General features: G+C 44.1%; 1 protein-coding gene and 1 long non-coding RNA gene across 3 annotated transcripts in view; one reads left to right on the top strand and one right to left on the bottom strand.

The window, feature by feature from the left end:
* The window catches only part of LOC120453965, a 121,694-nt gene that overhangs the window by 44,940 nt on the left and 56,007 nt on the right, over positions 1–20,747 (bottom strand). The window lies entirely within an intron of this gene.
* Positions 2,278–20,747, top strand: part of LOC120453963 — a 57,656-nt gene continuing 39,186 nt past the window's right edge. For both annotated transcript variants that reach the window (XM_039638915.1, XM_039638914.1), the window contains exon 1: positions 2,278–2,963. The gene's annotated coding sequence lies outside the window, so the exon portion shown is untranslated. The remainder of the gene's footprint in view (positions 2,964–20,747) is intronic.

Here is a 20,747-nt window from a genome sequence, read left to right as displayed (position 1 = left end):
ACGCGTTACCAAATTGCGTTCAAATTGCGCACGCAGATAACAGTTTTTCATTACGGCACATAAAAGCGTTTGCCATTGTCCTGGACGCCCTGATGTTGTTGTTCTTGCTGCTGCTGCTGCTGTGTTTGGTCCTGCCAAATTGTTACGCCAACACGTGCCGCACTTTGCAGCTCATGTCAGCAGACAGAAACATCCACATCCACATTCGCAGCCACATCCTCATCCACATCAAGGGAACAGGACAGGCGGCAAAGGCAAACCCAAACGCAAAGGCAACTGAACGCAGGACAGCAACAGGCACAGCTTTGTCCAGTTTAATGCTGGGCAGGGTCACTTCGCACTCCAATATCCCCCAGGACACCCAATCCCTGCCCACATGTCGCCGACACATCGCTGATGATTCCATAGCTCTTAGATTAGAAGCTTTTCAAAAGCCACACTCGAAGAAAAGCTGGCGTCAATGTCCCTTAAGTTTCCTGGAAACATGCGTTTCCATGGTTACTCGTTAAAACTCGAACAAATCGCTTTTCTTTTACACTTAAGCTTCGTTTTACACATGCAGATTTAGTTTGGTCCACTCCACCTTTTTGCTGAATTCATTTTCCTCTTAAAAAAGTAAGGCAATCCTTTTAAATCCTTGGACCTTGCTTTACTTATTCTATGGTTTCTTTTTTTAATTCACCAAGGAACTGAAGAGATCCAACCAACATTTAAAAGCTATTATAAGCCAGAAACATTTTCTAAGTGCACTCTATCTTTTTAAAAGCCAGAATGGTGCTTATTTAGTGGCGCCAGTCGGCGGCCAAGTTAATTTTTCAAGAGCCTAAGCGTCCGGAAGCCGATTCGAGTCGCCCGATTCTGATTTAAATATGTGTCGCTGGCAGTCGCACAAAAAAAAGGCGAATCGGAAGTGGCAAAAATACTTGTACCAACATTATGTTCTGCTATGGGGGCCCGGGAGATTGATGGGCGCCCGTCGAGACTTGTCTGGTTTCGGTTTTGGTTCTGGTTCTGGTTCTGCGATGCGGGAAGGCGAAAGTTTCCAGGCTGTCATTGTGTAGCATGCTTTTAGGCGCTGACAATGAAAACTTTTGTGCTTATCATGCGTGCAAGTTTTGCCAACGTTTTAATTGAAAAATACTTAGCAAAGTCTCTCAAGTCCGGAGCTCAAGGGAGAGAGTGTCAAATGGCAAAGGCACACCTTTAAAGCAGCCGTTCAAGTGCAATGCACACGCATGGCAGGATAACACCTTGGATCCTGGCATCCTGCGAGTCGATATGCAGCCTGCACGCTGGTCTCCAATTTAATTGCTGGCTTAAGTCTGCTGGCCCACTAACCTAGTCAGTCCGAGGCTCTTAGCCCGGCCGACAAGCTCTCCCTCTCTTTCTTTCTCTCTCGCTCTCTCTCTCTTATTTCCGGTTCCGCTCTCTCTCTCTGTTGGCCACGATGAGGACGATAGTGTTTTTAATTTGGTCGGGATTAGGATGGGTTGCGTGCTTAAATTTAAAAACTCCTGAAGAGAGTCGGAGTAGAGTGGAGAGCCTGCCTTCATTCTGATTTTTGTGCCATCACGTCCTGTTGGCACGTCTCCGGCTTTCTTATTACGCACTCGTAAAAAGAAACGGCTCCTCCGCCTGACTTGTCCAACTTGTTCGGGATTATAGCCATTAACTTTGGCATTGCATATCGCTGCGTGACGTCTTTAGCGCGTGCAGTTCGTTTGGACCTGGCCTGTTTGTCACTGTAATAAACTTGGCAACAAATTGCCAGCCAGCGTGTGTCTTCTTTCACTGGCCCCCCTAACCCCTTCACCGCTCGTTTTTTTCCCTTTGACGTTTAACCCTTTGGTAGCATTTTGACACGCACGTGTCGAAAAAAGGCACATACATTTTTAAGTGATTAAAAAAGTGCGCACACACACACATACACGCAGAAATTGCCAGCGAGAGAGAGGGAGGGAAGACAATAAGCAAAAACATTTAAATGCGAGCAACGTGCAAAAAATAAATTGTTGTCAATGCGCGCGGGGCGAAAAAACGCGTTGCAGCCTCTTATCAGGCGGAACACTTTGGACTTGGCACACAGCATCCACAAAAGGGTCCCTTGCTCCTATTCCCAATCGTTTTGGTCCACAAAATGCCGAAGCGTTTCGCGTTCCACACAGAGCCGACAGGATGCGAGCTCGGCTTTCTGGCCCGTCAAACCGAAAACAGGACTTCGGCACGTCGAGTTGCCTCGTTCCGCCGCGACTTCGAGTGCGAATCAGTTGAAAAAGGTCCTTCGTGCGGGTCGGTTAGTGTAACGGTGTTTATAACGCTCCCACTGGGAAATGCTGCCTTCGCCCAAAAGTAAACAACAACAATAATTAAATAACATTTGTCCACCGCCCGAGTGCTGGATATATACATATATCCATGCGTATGACCCCCATGAGCGACTGGGAAAGTTCGCAGACGACAAAGAAACGTATTCAAATTGTATAAACAAGAGACCGGAATCGAAATGACCACCGCAAGTGGGCACTGATAACCCGCCGATAACGCGGCTTCGTGTGATTTCCATTGGCAATTTGCATTGATGAACTGTGCGCGCCGCCCGCAGTGCATAACAAAAAGCGAAACCCCAGCCGTAATCCAAATTCCGTCATCCGCATCATCCGGAGCGTGGGGGGTTCATCGATAATCAGCAGAAGAAGAACCCCTGCAGACCTCCAGACCTCCAGACCAGAGAATCCTCCTCCTGCCCGATTATCCTTTGATGTCTGAGTGAGTGAGAGTGTGTCTCAGTGTGCAAAGTGTGAAAAAGCGCAAAATAAATATTAAAAGCGAAACGTGCGTGGATTAGAAAGCATAAACCGGCTGGCTGGCAGGCAGGCAGGCAGTCAGGATCCTTTGAAAGGAGGAGCAGCAACCACAACAACTACCGCCAACTTGGTAGTGTGCGGCAGAAACATTCCCATAAGGTTCGTATCACATCCTGTATAAAGGTAGCAGTTCAATGCACTGCCCCACTGCCCTTTGTTTTCTCTCCGCTGGGTTCTTGTTATCCCAATTTTTTCCTTTCTATTTTTATTGGGGCAGCGCGCACGTTGGCGCATAATTTACGCTAACTTTTCACTTTGCCACCAGCTATGCCAGCTATGGCAGCTATGGCAGCTATATCAGCTATAACGGATATACCTCTTCGCTTATTTCCCCTGGCAAGTGAACTGGAAAGTTCGGCAACTGCAAACAGAAATTTGAATTTTTCCGTTAAGTGGGTCGCTCAAACTTGCACCTGTCAGAGGCCTTGGGCATTTGGTCAGCGGAGCGAACATATGCCAACGGCCAATCGGTTGACAGCCCAGTCCATGGCCTCCTTGTAGGCCCATCATCCGATCGCTGGCTGTGTTGGTCCATGTTGATTTATGACAATCGAAGACAGGGAATCTCCCCGTCTATTTGCCAAAGTAGCTCTGTGTGTGCACAGCAGCTCCCATCCGACTGGAAACTAAATAATTATGTAGACCAGGTGGGGCAAATGAGGGGGATTCTGCAGCTCACGGCGCCGCATTTCTGTCTCAGTTGGGTTGAGTTTAACGAACATTTATGCGAGTGCGGTTGTTTATGCTCAGCCCGAGTTATGTGGCACTCGAGAGGCGTGGCAACCACACACTCACACTCACACTCACGCACACATTCCCATTCGCATTCGCACTGGGGGCACTTTCCCAGCCGCACTCATACGCCGTGTGGCAGTCGGGCTGGGGCAACAACGTTTGCATATGTTCATCAAGAATGAATTAAAAGTTATTTTAAATTCGTGACACTCGCCTAATTTTGCAGGTCTCCAAATGTTTGTGCACAGCAAAAATAACAAGCTTAAAAATAACAGAATACTAATAATAATTGTAATACTAGGCACCTCAAAAATTTGATCACTTTGTTTAATATAGTCGATGAAATATAAAATGAATAAAAAGTATTTAAATCAGACAAATTTCATATCTTTAGGTAGCTTATTACAAATTTTAGGGAGTAGCATCTGAATTGCGATCAAAGGAGCTCCTACGACTCCTACGTCCTCAGGACCAACAATCCCATCTCTTGTAATCAAGCTCGGGTTTCTTGCAGTGCACTTGTTGGAGCTCCTCAGTTTAAATGTGTGTGTTGGGTCTGTCAGTTGTTCTCGGCGTTGCTGTGTTACGTTGCTCAAGTGGCGGAGGTGTCACCTGGCAGACAGGTATGCTCTGCGACTATCATGCTGCCACTCACGAGCTCTACGCTCTAATGCGAGCACACACACACTCACACACCCGCACACACACACACACATACACACACGTAATGCAGGCACACCGAGCAGACACTTATGTGTACCCCATAGGGGCAATAGTCGCCGGAAGGACTCGGCTTGGCAAGTGAATTAAATTTCAAATGTTTCTTAATTTACTTTTTCGGTTTTCTGTTGACAGTTCAAATTGCTATAACAAATTTTCTAGCGCTACGCATGCCACTCATTCATTCATTCATTTCACTTTACTCACAGGCTCTGAGGGGGCGCACATGCATAAGTGAAATATTATGTACAACTGTCGGGTTTGTTTTTCCTTTGCTGTTTTTCTTTTTTCGCAGTTTTTCTTCCTTTGCCGGTTTTTTGCTTGTGTTCTTGTTGATTTTTTTTTGTTTTTTATTTGGTTTGCTGGTCGTTGGTGGAAAATAAATGAAGCCATTCGAGCGCAATCAGAAATTCGCATTAAAGCGTGGCGCACACGCATTTCCAATGCGATTGTCAGATTGAGAGCACCAAACCCATATAGGAATCGTGTTCGAGCAGCAAAGTCAAAGTTGAAACGGTTATTTCAGTTCGGTTCAAGAGGATGGCTTAGATGGCAGAATGTTGGCAGCACCAGGTAGAAAAATTGAACGGGGATCAACAGGAAAGAAATTGCAGACAGGTGGCAAATGGAGTAAAGTAAATTATACCGAAAGCTAATATCTGTGAACCTAAAGTTGATATATAAAAGTAATAGCTTCCTTAAAATAAAATATACCGATGAATTCTAGTCAAAGAGAAAATATTAAAAACATATAAAACGGTGTTTAGCCAAATGTTGTTCAGTCTAAATTTATTTAAATACCATATGCGAAATTAAATCGAATAGTAAATATTGATGGAATTTTAGCGAAAATATCGAAATGAAAATAGGATAAATTCAAATGTGTTTCATTTGTTGTTTGCTGCAGGGGAAAATGTGTAGGTTATTTGATATAAATCGATTTTTACATAGAAAAGGGTAAAAAATTTACGAATTTAAAACGAAATTGGATTTCAAACAGTGCACATACGGCTAACAAATTCGGCGCTATAATCTTCTCGGATATTACATTTTTCTTAGCATCCTTAAATTTACTTCATTATTTCGACTCCGTTTTGCTGATTTCCGAGTCCTTTGGGAAGGGTGCAGGAGAAGTAAACTGCAGGCAGCACTTGAGTGCTTGGCTAAATGAAAGGAAACAAGAGGCAACCATCAGCGTCTGTTTGTTTGCTCGGTTGTCTTAGCCGCCGAGCGCTAAAAACCATTTAAAGTTTTCAGTTAACTCGCAAGGCAAACGGAATAGCTGCGTGCAAAATAAATAAATACTTTGCGAAACTTTCAACAGTCAGCCAGCCGTCGTGTTTCTGTGAACAGCTCGCAAATTGAACCTAAACGTAATGCAGTAAAATTACAACTTATTCGGCGCAGTAACCACCATTCCCGACGTGTTTTCAACCTTTAACTGTTGCCGGGCCCTTTGTTTCGATGGCGGCCACAAAAACCGGTCGCCACCAAATGAAATTAGTGTCAAAACGCTGCTTCTACAAGTGCTGCATGCCTCGTCAAATCCGTTTCCGTGGCGAATGGCACTGGCACAGGCTCGAAGGATAGCGACAGACAGGCGACAAGGCAAGGCCGGTGTCCTGGCCAAAAGTGGGCGTAATCGCTGGCATCGTCGTTACAGCGATGCCAATGCCTCTGGCAATCTAGCAACCAACAACTAGCAACCAGCAACAGCTATATTCACAACTAGGAAATTATATCATCATGGTCTAAGCCTACACGGAAGACAATTTTTCATCATTTTTACATTTTTAAAATCCAAAAATCCAAACTAATAACCATATTTTAGCAGCACATACATTAAATTGGTAATTCATTTTCAAAAAAAAACTGTTAAGTAGATAAAATATTTCAAAGTGTCCCAGAATGTATGAACATAATTTTGATAAGATGTTTTATATTAAGCAGTCATTTAAATTGTTTCCTGTGTAGCCATACCAGTGACTGACGTTTTCCATGTTGCCAATGCCTTTTAAGTTGATTATGGACTCAAAAAAAAAGAACGCAAGCTAGAAACAACAAAATAAAGGATAGAGAGGAGCAGTGAAAAAAAGCGGCGCCGTTGTGCTGCATGAAATTGATGAAGTAGTTTCAAAAGCTGCTACTGCTGCTGCACTACCTTTGCTTCCGAGGAAAAAACCCTTCCTGACCAAGGTAAATAAGCCTTGTTTTTGCCTCCTGCTCTTTGCAACTTGTTTGCCGCTAAGTTTTTGCCTGGGTCTCCAGCGCTTTTACCTGCAAATTGAATGGGATTTCGGGCTGCAGCCTGCGAAGTGCATTGCCCCGGGAAAAGGACAATGGAGTGCATGGAGCTGCATCGCATTGTGGCCAAATGGAGTTCTACCCTCAAGTTGCGGCCTCGCTTTGATTAACTTCAATCAGCGCTGGGGAATCGCTTTCAAAATTAAAATTTATTGCCAATTTGCGGCAAATTCGATTAAGCTTAGGCCGCTGCTTCGTTTTCCTTTTCGTGGTCCTCTGACACAAAAGCCAAAGTCGAACTGGAAAAATACTCAGCTGGACAAGGAAGGAAGGACGGACGGAAGGAAGTCTCAGTCTCGGGCATTTAAATCCAATATGTAAATGAAAACAGGATGGAACAGGGAAGGCAGCAGGATCAGGCCGTTGGACTCGAACCCCCCACTCGAACTGTTGAAAAGCTGTTGAAGTTTATTGGAAAAATATTCAAATCACGTGGGTGGTCTCAGCTCATCGCCCGGCAACGTCGACTTCCTCCTGGCTGGGTGATAAAAATGGCCAAGAAATTACTTATAGATTGAATGGAATCGTCAGACGCTCCAAGACTCCAGGTCTTTTGCTCCGGCTCCGGCTTAGGCATTGCTTTGCTGCTCTGATTTTGTCTTGCAACATTTTTGATCAATTTAAATGCCCGGCTAAGACAATAAAAAGTCTTATTGGACCGGCTTAGCTGGGGATTTCGAGAGGCCGAATGGCATTCGCATTGTTTCTGGCCCAGATAAGCGTGCAATTAAAACTGAAGTCGACTTTTTGGCCCGCTAAATGGCGAAATGATGTACGGTAGCTGGCGGTTTGCAGCTTCCGGAAAACTTATCTAATAAGTGTCAGTTGGACAACGTGGGCCAAATAGTAGTATAAACAATAACAACGTGCTGCGGCTGAACCCCGACCTCAATGCAAAAGTTTCACTTTCACTTTTTGGGGTGACCCCAAGACCCAAGACTTTTGTCACTTTTCCGGGCAAGGGCAACTCCCCAGCTTTTGAGGCTTTGAGTCCCCGGAGCGAGGAGCCGGAAAATCAATGCCTATAAATTGCTTGACGCCTGCTCACGCTTATTTATAGCGTAGGGATTTATGTTCGGCATATTTATTTATGAACAACAATTTGCCGGCTGCTTTAAGGCTCATTGATGCCCGGGAGAGGGTCGTAAATTAGCCAACGCCCTGCAGCAACAAATGTAAATAGTTCAATAACAAAGGCGCTGCCAATGCCAATCTGTAGAGCCCAATAACCAATAACAAGCCCCGGCTGCAGGCAGTTGTATCCTAGAGCAGGAACACATGGACATCGCAATAGCCAGGAATAACGTCTGTCGAGGGCAGCAATAACAAGTGGACATGTTTTATTTATGGAGCAAACGTAGACGACGACAAACGACATCGAAAGTAGCTGTTAAAATTGTTTTAATTTGCTGTTCGCAGTCGAATACACACAGCTGAAGCAGGACTAGTACAAAAACACAGCTGACAACATCGAAAAACGACAGGGCCAACAACAAGCCGTCATCAAATAAAAGCCCAGACTGAAGGTCAACTAGGTTGCGAATGGGTCAGTAAGCCAAAGGCAGCCAAAGCCGGCCATCAGTGTTACAGGATATACACAAAAAAAAAATAGAAAGCCCAGTTAAATAATAAATATAATCAGAATTAAGTATCTAAAAATCATAACCCAAATCAGTAGCTTTAAAAGGTACCAAAAAATATCTGATTGGTTTTAAATTGTACATAATTTGATTATATCGTTTTACATATATACGCTTTAGATTTTATAGTTCATTTTAATATTCGCCGCAGTTGTGACACATAAACCAATTCAATCATTGAGTTTGTAAAAATAGAACAATGACTTAAACAATAGGGCACAGAAATATATTTTTGCATTTATTGACAAGTTCAAAGCTCACAGAGCACACGATGATAAACCCTCTTTCGCACAGACGAAAGGCAAACAAACTTGGGTGCAAATGAGTGTCGATGTCCTTGCTGTGGGCGGTCAGTGGGCGATGGCGGTCCTTGCTGCCACCAGAGATATTCTCAGCTGTTGTCGCTGCTGCTCCTTTTTGGCTGGTTAAGTGACCAAATCGAGTACCAAATGGGCAAACGTCTGCTCCACCCGATGTAATAATTCAATCGTGCAGCGGACCAATGCCTTCAAGATGGATGGCGTGCATTGAGACTTGCCTTTGGCGACATTTGTGTGACGTGTTGTCCTGGCGTCTTGTATGGATATAGATTTAGATATGTGTATGTGTGTGCGTGTGCGACGCTTCGAGGCGCAAATGCTCGAGCTAAAAACTTTGCCAACTTTGGAAAACAAAAAAAAGAAGCAAAAACGGAATAAAAAAACCAGCAAAGAGAGAAGCGAAGAAGTAAAGCTGAAAGCTGGTAGCTGGTAGCAAAGAAAGCCAATGCCTTCAGTGGATTTAAGTTGGCTTTGAGACTCGCAGCAAAGCCATCGTCATCTAGTCATATACTCGTTGCCAGATAAGCATTTATACGCATTAAAGCGACAGCCAACTTTTGACCAACTTTTCCCCTTGGCAAAGTTATCAAAAATTCCACTTGCGCAGTGAATCAAGTGCCATTTACTGATTGTGTCCCACGGTGCGGCGGCTGAAAGGAGCTGCCTGCTCCTAATCCGCTTCACATTTTATCAGCGCTGTGACAGTGGCTCTCTCACATCCTTGATTTCAATCCCCCCACTCTCGGTGTGTGTGTGTGTCAATGCGTGTGTATTCATAAGTTCACCCTAGTCCTGAGCCTGGCCTGAAGCACTTTTAGGCGCTCTTAGCGCGCCCAAACTTCGAGTAGCCAAGCTGAAGCAGCTAAAACGACTGAATGGGAATGGGGTTGTGTTAAATCGACGCCTAATGCCACATCTAAGCCCTTAACTAGGACATTGACAGTTGTCGTTGTTGGCGGGAAAAGTGTGGGCAACTTGCTCTCTTCGAGCCCGACTGCTTGAATGCCGGTCATAATGAATTAATCGAAGGCCAGACACGCATTTCCCTCTAAGTCGAGACCTCCACTAAAACTATTTGAACCACGTCTTATCTGGCCGCTTTGGGGCTTTTCTCTCTAATGTCCCAGAGCCAGTCTTTTGGACTTATTTAAAATTAATTAGAAACGCATTAAATGCGGATTTTATTAGACGTGATTGTGGGATTAACAGATTCCATTGAGTAGGCTGGTCGAAAGTTTGTGCATGAGTCTGAAAGTGATTACTCAGCATTTTGTTTCCCATTTCTGGTGAATTTTCAATGGCAAATATGCAGTTGGCAGGCGGCTCGGCTCTGGTCGTAGAGATATGCTTGAAAATATGCTTTCTGGCCAGTCAACAGGCATTGCGCATACGTCGTGTGGGGAATGGAATGGCATGGCAGTGTAGAGCAGAAATAACAAGCGATTTTTGGGGCAAAATCAAAAATCAAGTCATTGCTTTTGAACTACGGCAAACATGGGGACCATAAACCGGAACGTAAACCCGGAGAGAGATACCCGGAGAAAAAGCAGCGCTGAGCAAGGGGAGTTGTGCTGGAAGCAAGCTAAACATTTCCTCAATTTATTGGTGAAATACGATTTGTGTCAGGAGACTTTTACGAACTGGCTGCTGAGCTATGCCATGTACTCCAGATGCTTTTTGAGGCATCAGGGCATTTTATGCAAATGTGGCAACTTTATGGTTTGCTGCTGGTTCATGTGCATGTGCAGGTTCATATGCAAGTGCATGTTCTGGTGAACGCAATCGAAGCATATGACTTTTAAGTGAACTGTGGTCATCATTACGCCGAGCTTCTCAACGGCTTCCAATCGCCCATATATGTATATATTTGTACATGCGTTGGCCAGTAAAGAAGTAGCAAAGGAGGAAATATATATTGCATAAACGGGCCTGGGTCGGGACATGTGGAATACGGGTTAAAGCGGCCCGTAAGTGACAGTGACGGGAGGCAATAAGGACCAGAATCCTGTCCAGTCTAAGCCTTTTGTACGGAAGGGGCAAGACAACAAGGCAACAGAAAGAGAATTCATGTAAATTCAGTTGAGTTAACAATTGCAATTTTTGCATGGTGCTGCCTTTCTTGTGCCATTCGCAGGCTTTGCCTTTCGGTATGTTTTGTGCATTTGTAGCATCGTTGGCTTTCTGCTGCCTCCTGCATATTGACAGATAAATCAATCAAACTTTCCCCCATCCCCTCGCATGCACCGAGGTAGTATGTGTTGCAAGTGGTAGTCAGCTTTCGGTTTTGGCATTTGGTACTTTGCATCAGCTTCAGTTCCCATGCGCAGTCAAAGATTTTCAATTAAAACTCTATGTTTTCCGACTTGCAAACAATAACAAAAATGACTAAATTATCCCCGGGCACAACAATGCTGTTCTAACAAAAATTCCTCGTTCACTTGGTATACGATGTATGCAGTACGAGTATCTTAGATAATCGAAAAACTTTTCCCTGGCATGTCGAATGGCTTGAAGGGATTTTCCAAACTATGGTTACTCTATATATATATGGGTGCTGCGTTAAAAAACGATATCCGATTCGCTCGCAGGCGTTTTTAGAAACGCCATTAGTGCCTGACTGGAGCTATTAAAAGTGAAAAGTCAAAAGCAAAATTCATCCCTTTAACGTGCAACTTTTAGAATATAATTAATCATTTCTTTTGGCATTTCGTGAGTGTATGTGTGTGGCTGTGGGGGTGTGTGGCTTTGCGGTACCGTTTCGAAAAGTTTGAACTAAAAAACTGGTATTGGCTGTGGCATCAATTATAATTAGCTCGAAAGTAGGTTCAGGCCTTAATTATACAACTGGTGGACCCCGCAAACTGTGGGCGGTCGATGGGGAAGTTGCCCAACTATGGCTGATTGCCAATAATCAAGTATACGCCCCATGGCGCCGGGGACAAAGTTTTAAAAGCTGCGTGATTTGCGTTTTACGCTTTTAGTTCACAATTTGTCTTCTATTGACGTTGGATATTGCGCATTTTAAACAATTTACGGGGGTATCAATATTTGCCGAATGTGTTTTGAATATCAAATGAGTCCCGATTTCCCATTCCGTACAGAATTCCATTCCGGGCCCTTTCACTCGTTTCGTTTCACTTCGCTTCGTTTCGGTTTGGTTTGGTTGAGTTTGGTTCAGTTGCCTTTTGTCCCTGTAAATTCATTAAAAATTTGCTGCCACACGGCGAACACAAAATACAAATCCGCAGTGCAAATACACAAATTCTGCGGCCTGAAAATGGGAATGGAAACTTTTGTGTGTGTGTGATAAAAGAGCCGGGTTTGCTCTTTGGGTCTTCCGGCGGCGGCTGTTCCTCGAACTATTTGAGCGTCTATAAATAAACACGGAAGATGTTGAGGGGCTTTTTGGTCCCCTTTTTGGTTTTGGGGCTAACAACATAAATCGAATCTTATTTATTTTGGTTTTGCAATTTCTTGAGCATGAGTGTTGCTTGCACAGATAAAACGTATTGAATGCCCTAAATCGCATGCCGGCATACCCAAAAATACGTTCGATGCCTTGCCATCATTTGTTGTTGCCGCTGTCGATTCTAATGCCCTAGTCTAAGTCCTTTTGGCACCCTCGCACAAACGGAAGCGATTTGTAGGGGGTGCCGGGGCATAGGAATTTTGTCATCAGGGTTGACCCAATGGTCTCTGATTGATATATGCACAGGGGGAAAAAAGCAAGGAAAAATATGTATTTGAAATGTCAATAAATGCCAACTTAGGCTATGCCCATGAATATAAAGCAAGTGAAATATTATCAAGCGCATTACAAATGGTACACAATTTAAATGATGTATTACTAGTATAGTGATTTGGTACAGATGTTTTTGTAAATTAAATTCAACTTTGATACTCATGTTTTTCTCAGTGGATACTACAAAGGCACAAAAGTGGGCTATCCAATTATTTTGGCTGGACTCCCAATTAGATTTCCATTAACAGGAGTGTTGGTTACAGCGATAAGGGCATTCGAAATTCACCCTTACCCAATCGGGAATCCCATATCTTGTTGCTTTATTTATTTGCACACAGCGGCAGGGACAGGGCAAGTTTACCATGAATTCGGGTCAACTTTATGAGCAGCCACGCAGTGCGTGTTGTGTTGCTTTTGGGCCGATTCTTTGCGACTCCTGTGTGTGTTTGCTTGTTTGTTAAATTCTGCAAAATCCTTTCACACAGAAGATGGCAAACAAGCACAGTAGCAGCTTGCTGCTAGAGACAAAGGAGGAGCGAAGGTCGCAGCGAATGAATAAATAAATAAGCCAGAGCCGCTGTTCCTGCCACTGCTCCTGTATCCTGTATCCCGTACCCGAATCCACATCCACAACCCAACCCCAATCCCAATCCCCATACGAATCCTTTGAAGGAACATCGTTTGCTGACTGACTGCACTGGCATTTTTGGACAGCGAGCAGTGGCGAATGGTAAATGAAATGCCGTGCAAAAATTTATAGAAAATGTATTTATGCGTCGCTCTGCTCTGTTCCATTTCGTTTCTCTGGCTACAAAGTAAACAAATCTTGGAACGTGCCCCACATGCCCGGAACTCACCCACACTCACGTATGGTATGTGTATCCCCAGCACGCACACACACGTTTCAAGGATCTGGCGACCCATGAAAGCGAGCCAGAAATTAAATTTTCGTAAATTTGATTCGTAATGCGTGCAAGGAAATTCATTTAGCGCGGCATTGTCAAACAATTGAAACTGCCTTTTACACTTAATTGCGTGTTTATACGTCAATCAGTTTGGCCACTGAGCAGCTGGCTCAGTTGAGGCTGTTTGCTTCAACTATGATCCCTTGGCCACGCCCAAGAACTTCTTATCGGCCTTTGTGATTTCGTACACGTAGTGTCACGTTCTTCAAAATATGAAACGCTCACTGATTTTTAATGAACCAAAAGTTGTTGGCTTGGCTTTTGGGCCAAAAGGTACAAAGTCGCAGAAAACTAGAACAAGTCGAATGGGGAGGGGCTGTGGGAGAAGTCGAAAAAACTTCACAGTCCTTTGATTAATACGTGCACTAAACGAGTCCTGCCATCCCTACCTGCGGGCATCTTCTCTAAAGTCCGGCTACATCGTTACGGTCATGTACGCAATAATTAAAAGTATCGAAACTTGTGTGTGACTCCACGTGTATCCATGTGTGTTTCCAGCTCTGTGTGTTGTATTGTGCCCTGTGTGGCCACTTGTCGCCTGGCCGCGCGGCCACTCTCTGCGGCTGATTGCAAACGCAAACGCAGACCGGTGAGGGGGACGCCACTGTTAGAGAGATATGCCACGTTACGTATACGACATGTGGTCCAGTGTGTGTAGTGGGTATGTGGTACGTGAGCTTCTACAATTGTGCGGGATTTCTTTTTCTGTATTTTATGCCCCACACCCCACGGTACAGTGGGAAAAACGAAGACTGGTGTTAAAATCGTTCTCTTAGGCTTGCCCTCATAAGTATGCAACCAAAAGCACAGCAGCAATTAAGAATGTCCCTTTTGGTTTTAATTTGATTCAAGTCGTCAGTTGTAGCTTAGCCCAAGTTTGAATAATAAGTATAGCATTTCGCTCAGTGTGCCAATGCCGGCTGGCTGGCCAGTCAATTTAGGGGCATGGCCGCTGTGGCATAGATTGCCAGCGCACGGAACAAAGCAAATGACAAATAAACAAACAAACAAACAAATGGAACGAAACGTAGTCATTGGAGTTGCTGCACACGGAACGTGTGTATAAATAAAAACTTTGCAACAGTCGCCCCAAAGTCTTAGAAAGAAGTAGTAAAGCGAAGGGGTCCGGAAAAGCGGGGGAGTTCGGTGGGGACTGTGGGGAAAAAAGGAAAATCCAGATAGCCAGCGAGCAGGCGATGCCCTCCTCACTAATACACAAATACACTTAAGTTATTGTTACTGTTATTTAGTTAGTTTATGCCACTTTGTATTATGTGTGTGAGTTTGAGGCGGTGCGTGAGCGTGTTTGCTCTTTGTCTGCGCCCGTATTTGTTCTTCATTGTATTGCGTTTTCTTCTGATTTTCTTCCAGCCGCCACCGCAAAACCGGAAAACTCAGCCAGCAGTGCCGACAATGAATCAAACAACTCCACTTTGATTTGATTGATTTGCGCTGCGTCAGCTGGGCGCGTGTATGCGGAAATGGGGGGAAGGTTCACAGTTGAGAGTGCAAAATGAACAAAAATGAAAATGGAAAAAAAGGAATTTGAATCGGCAAAGCAAATAGGAACATGGACAGCATATGGAATTGTTTGCACTGGCAATCAGACAGCAGACAAATATATTTCAAAAGACCGAATTCCAGTATGCCCTCGAGTTTATGGAAAAATCCACTTCATTGGGTCCTTCAAATATTTTGAAACAATAAAAAAATACATTTTTCTAAATGACCATTAGCAACAGAAAGCTTTCTAATTGATGTCAATAGCATTTTCAAGATTACTTAGTTTCAAAAGAGCATTAGTTATAATTTCCCCTAGGTAACTTCAAGAAATAATAAATTCTAGGAAAGCTTAATATCCTCTTTGTATTAGTGGTGATCAAATTTCAAGACTCATTCAAATACTCAAAGTCCTCGAGAAAGCCCTTCAAGTATTTGCCACTTAATAACCAGCCAATAAATCAGATTAAGGAAAAAATGTTGCACCTCAAATTTATATGCCGCCTGGAAGTTCAGACTGTGAACAAAACGTCTGAGAAGAGCATTAAGTACAGTGAAGTATTTGCAATTGATTTTAAGGTTTCCCCACCAGCAGCAATTTATTCTCCAGCTGCGAGTGTGTGGTGGCACTTATACACAGAACACCGAGCAAAACCCACTCAAACTCGACTAGGTGTTCGACAAAAAAGTGTGTGTATGTGAGTGGGTCTAGGCTTAGGCTCCATGATCCAGGATCCTGAATCCACTCCAGAGTCCTTTTTTATTTGCTAGCTGGCGGAACATGAAAATTTACTTTGCATGAATTTGTTCGTCACGCTTGATTTTTTATTTATACATCAAGCTGGCAAACCAAATATGTCACATGGGTGTGCGTAGGCCGTGAACGGATTAGGAGCGTAGCCAGTAAATGGGTTTTGAGGGGGCTTTTCGAATGGGACATAATAGATTCAAATCCCAGATACTTTTTGTTTTGGTGTGAGAATGTAAATTTAATGCGTCACGGTTGGGTTTTATTTTGTAGTTAATTGCAGGTGGGAAAGCACTTAAAACACTCCCCACTACTCCATCCCTGAACTTGGTTTTTACTTTGGGAAAAAGTGGTCCTCACCCAATGTATTTTCCCAGTCATAGCCTGATGAAAACCCCTTGGATGTTAAAGCCTCACCGAAGGCACATAAGTTTCAAGCTAATTAAAAGTCAAAGTGGAATGACTTTTGCAACCCCCACGCAACAACACACGCGTATGCAACAACATGGTTCGAATTTGACGCATTGCTCATACGCAATGTGGAACAGCAGCAATGTCGAACAATAGCGTTCCGTAAACTTCAAACGATTGACAGGATGTAGCGGAACAAGGATGCAGAGGATGGAATGAAGGGAGGCGAAACAGCAATGGAAGGGAGTTCGCAATTGAAGCTTGCTGCTGGCTGCTGGCTGCTGGACATCCTGCCGAGGCTTATTAAAATTTTATTGTTCAACCCAGTTGTCTGGCCGAAGAAGGAGAGTAGTTGACATGGGAAGGCGACATGAGAAAGTCCATGGAGGCGGGTGCCAAAGACACAATTGTGACGGCTGTAGATCGTGGGACAAAAGGAGGCGTTCACCGGAGGGCGGAGACTGTCCATTGATGGGACAAACAAAAGGCAGGTGCAAAATGCGGACAAAGAAGCACTTGCACGGAGAGCATTACAGCAATGACAACGAAGGGGGGCCAATGACGGGGGATCCAGCCATTGTGGAAACTCGATAAATTACAGGATAGCGAAACGAATCAAACAAAACCCAAAATTAGCCGCTACTCGCTTCCTGCGTTTTTTGTTCACGCTCAGAGCCCTGAGATTCTGGTAATATTTTAATAAAAATGTCAACTTTTGAGCGCACGACAGGTCGCGTGACATGCTGCCACAGACAGGTGGTGACGCAGCAGCCAGCAGCCAGCATCAGCAGCAGCAGCAGAAGCTTCAGTCTCAAGTGCCTCATCCCGAAAACTCCCCCTGATGTATTTATGATGAGCCCGAACTGATCCGCCTGCTTCACTGCCACAACCAGTGTGTATGTGAAGCACGTTTTGCGATTTTGTGATTTTTTGCTGAAAATCCATTTGACGCTTGGCGCCGCCGCCCGGGCTTACAGTTTAGTTTATCTGCGTAAAAATATTTAAAGGACCCTCGTGGCCCGGCATCGGCAATCTGGCAATCTGGAAATCTGAAAATCTGAAATCAACGCATGTAGGCCTCATAATTCTGTCAGCGTCATAAACGCGCCGCTTGCCTCAACATGGCAGCTGCATGCGAATGGAATAATAAAAGAGGACACCCAATCTGCTAGCCTCAAAACCCCAGCACCGCCCACACCATCCACCCCACCCACTCAATCTACCTATTCCACGATTCAACATGAATCTGAATCTGGGCGACTTTATGTTTTAATTTGATTTGATTTGTGTTGCGTTGTGCTGCGCACACTGTCGTATGTGCAAATATTGTTAAGGCAACCAAATTTGATTTATCACGCGCTCGCACCATTGGATTTTCCCACCCCCGCCCCCTTTGTCCCAGGCGTCTTAATTGGTTTTTGGCGTGCGAATTTTGGGCGCGGAAATGGGCCGAGCAATTAGCTGCACTCCGTATGCCACTTTAGAGGCTGTTGGGGGCGGCAGCAGCTTGGGTGCCTGTTAAGTGGCCACAAGTAGCAAAAAGCTGCAGATTTCGCCTGGGGCGAGGGAGACAATTGTCGGCAGAGCTGCCAAGTGAAGTTTACAGTGGAAATTAAGGAATCATCACAAAAACCAAGCAACGTTTATGCGGAGCATTTTGCATAGTTGCTTATAGGCAAGTTGGGCTACACTCGCTATGTAGATATGGCCGCTTGGTTAAGAGGCACCAAGCAAGCAATTCAAATCTTTACAAGTAAATATAAAGATTACTAGAGCTAATATATATTTATGCCTTAAAATTAAAATGACTAAGTAATATTCTAAAGCTTATCAAGATTCGTGAAGTGAAAACCTTTTTGTGGCTGCCTTCTATCCATATTGTATTCCCCATTCATAATTCATTTGATAAATTGTGAAATTGAAAGCGTATTTTGTTTATTGAAATAAATGCATAACATATTCATGAATCAAAACCCGCCAAGAAGGTTGAATTAACCGGGATAAAAGGCATACCTAATTCCCCACCCGGTTAATCGGATAAATTCAGCTTTTGTAAACTCGGACAGCCACTGGTGTGAACGCAACTAGAAGGCGGACAGCTGCTTTTTGCCACACTTTTTGCTTTAGCCAGTTTCAGAGTCTGCTGACTGTGCTTAGGATTGAACTGCCATTTTAATTATGCAGCAGCAGCCGACAACCGACGCTCCACGTTCTACGCTCCACGATCCACGGTCCACGGTCGACATCAGCGGGCGGTTGTAACTCAAGGGCGCGCCGAGGTCGTGGCGCCTTGCAGAGCCTGCGAAATTAATATAAAATGGCAAAAACTTTGCAAGGACATGGCGGGCTGGCGGTTGGGGAAATGCAGGGCATGTTAGCGAATAGCTACTGTGCCTCAATGGCAGATTGTGGCGCAAATGCAGCCGCCAACTGCATAAAATTTAACGAGAGACCCCGGACTGGCTGGCAGCATTCAGAAACAATTTGCTGCAGATTATGAAAATTGCTTAAGAAATTAAATTGCTGCAATGGGCGTAGCTCTATGTACCTACATATATATATATATATATATATATAGCTGCAGGAATAGCACAAGCCGCGTTGGGCCAAAGGTCCTGCGGTCGCAGTAGCAGTCGCGGTAACCGCGGGAAATTTGCATTTCCATTTGCGGTTACGGTCGAGACTCCAAACCCTCCGTTTGCCAGCGCCTTTGATTTGGCCCGGCACGTACAAGGCAGTGGGTGGTTAGATGGTGAATGGCACACACAAAAAGGATTTCTGCTGCCTGTCCACTTTCTGCCTTGGTTACTAATTCAATTTGCAATAACAACACAGACCGTCAGCGGTATGCTCTAATTATATTGCGGCTGCTATGGTCAGCCAAAGCGGCTCGGGCCGTGAACTTTATTAAAAATATTTTGTTTACAGCACCCACCCACAAACCTGAACTGTATTTACATACTTTTCCTTGCGCGGGAAATTTTTACGATTCCTAGACCAATTTGGAGGGCAAAGCACGCGCCCAGCCTATAAAGTGGGACCCTTCTTTATACATTCTTTTTTTTACTGTTCAATTAGCATAATGGGCACACCAAAGAAATGGCGATTCTTGCGTGGAGTGGGTAGTGGTAAAAGGGGAGTGGGGAGCAGACATGAAGACGCGACTGATCCTTTTGGCAAATAAATAAATGCATAAATATAAATACAGTTGCGGTTGGAGTCCGAATTTTGGGAATATGGGGTTGCCCTTTTTCTCGTTTCTTCATTTGGGGCCCTTCCGTTCGTTTAGAAAATGGTCAGCCGGCAGGCGGCACATCATTTCCGGTTTGTTTACGCAAATCGAGCACATTTCGCATAATTTCCTATTGCCAAATGGTAGAGCGCTGTGCACGGCATGCCAAAGTTACTCCACATATTTATATATGTATGTTATGTGCGCAATGTTTTTCTTGTGGCAAATTTTATGAAAATGCTTCCCAAATTGAATGAAAACATATTGACTATGCCATGACGACGACGTCAACGATGGCAAACGGCAAGAAAAACAACGTTGTTGATGGTTGACGGCGAGGATTCGGATTGGCAATGGGAATGGGAAAGGGAGTATTGGGCAAAGCGTTTGATGTTGGCACTGCAAATACATGTCAACTGTATATTTGCCTACAAGTGTATACATACGTATGTGTATGTGTGGGTTTGGAATCTATGTGAGGTCCTTGGTATCTGTGAGTTTGCGTTATCGCCTGCTATTTGTATTTGCTACCCGCTGAGTGTGCGTTTGTGGGTTGCGGGGCTTTTTCTGTGGTTTTTTGAATATGTCTCATTTTGTGATTGCTCCCCTGCCACTTGCCTGGCATTCTGCCCCCACCTACTCTCGAAATCCCCGCCCATCTGAATTCCAATCCTGGGACAAACTTGCCCGTTGGAATTTGATTTGATGCCGGCCGACAATAGGGCTTGAACTAAGAAACCAAGGCACACTGACCGCACTGGCTAATAAACAACAAAGCGCATAAATTGTTGGCCTAGACAGCATCCAGGATACGCCCTAGTGCCTACGCCATGGCCAATTGGCTGCAATTTAGCAAAATGCATCGAAGCGAAGGACCCCGGGTGAAAAATCCAAATAACAAAAACTAAAATAAAGTACGGAAAAAAATGACGAGAGAATGTTCGTTCAGGAAGCAGGAAAATGAAGCCAGGCGACGAAGGACGACGACGGGACGGCTATGGGAGATCAAGCTCAGGAATGTTGTGTACTTTCCCTGTACGATACATACTCGTACATACGAGTGTATGCAGTTTCTGGAGAGCAGATTGCTTTAATAGTTTAGTGCGGGAATTTTCTGGCTGGGCTATGGAATCCATTCAGTATTTGCTATCAGCTTGGTTTAAATTTAACATTTTTCTTATTTATTTTTAGACGCATTGAATGAAATTACTTATTTTTAGTAGATATTTTCACTTTTATGGATAATGGAATTTCATTCAATAAAATGGACTGCAATAATAATCAAAGTAATTACTTTTTGGAACAGGTGCAGCTAAATTCTATTTGTTTACATTCATGAAACAATTTTTGAACTGCAAATTAGGGCAATGGAAATTCGACTTCCTGCGGCTTACTCCTTATCCCATAATAAGCATTGTATAACAAATGGCCCTTTGGCTCCGCCCCTTCCGAATCCTAAAGGTTGTCGTTTATATCGCTTTTTTGTCATGTATATATATAAATAACATCCTGCCCCTGCTGGTTGTCTGTCTTTGACTTGCCGTGCATAATTAAATCAGATCACAT

This window comes from Drosophila santomea, chromosome 3R, assembly GCF_016746245.2.
Source record: "Drosophila santomea strain STO CAGO 1482 chromosome 3R, Prin_Dsan_1.1, whole genome shotgun sequence".
Lineage (NCBI taxonomy): Eukaryota > Metazoa > Arthropoda > Insecta > Diptera > Drosophilidae > Drosophila > Drosophila santomea.
The sequence above is the reverse complement of the archived record's forward strand: the minus strand, read 5'-3'. Positions and strand labels throughout refer to the sequence as shown.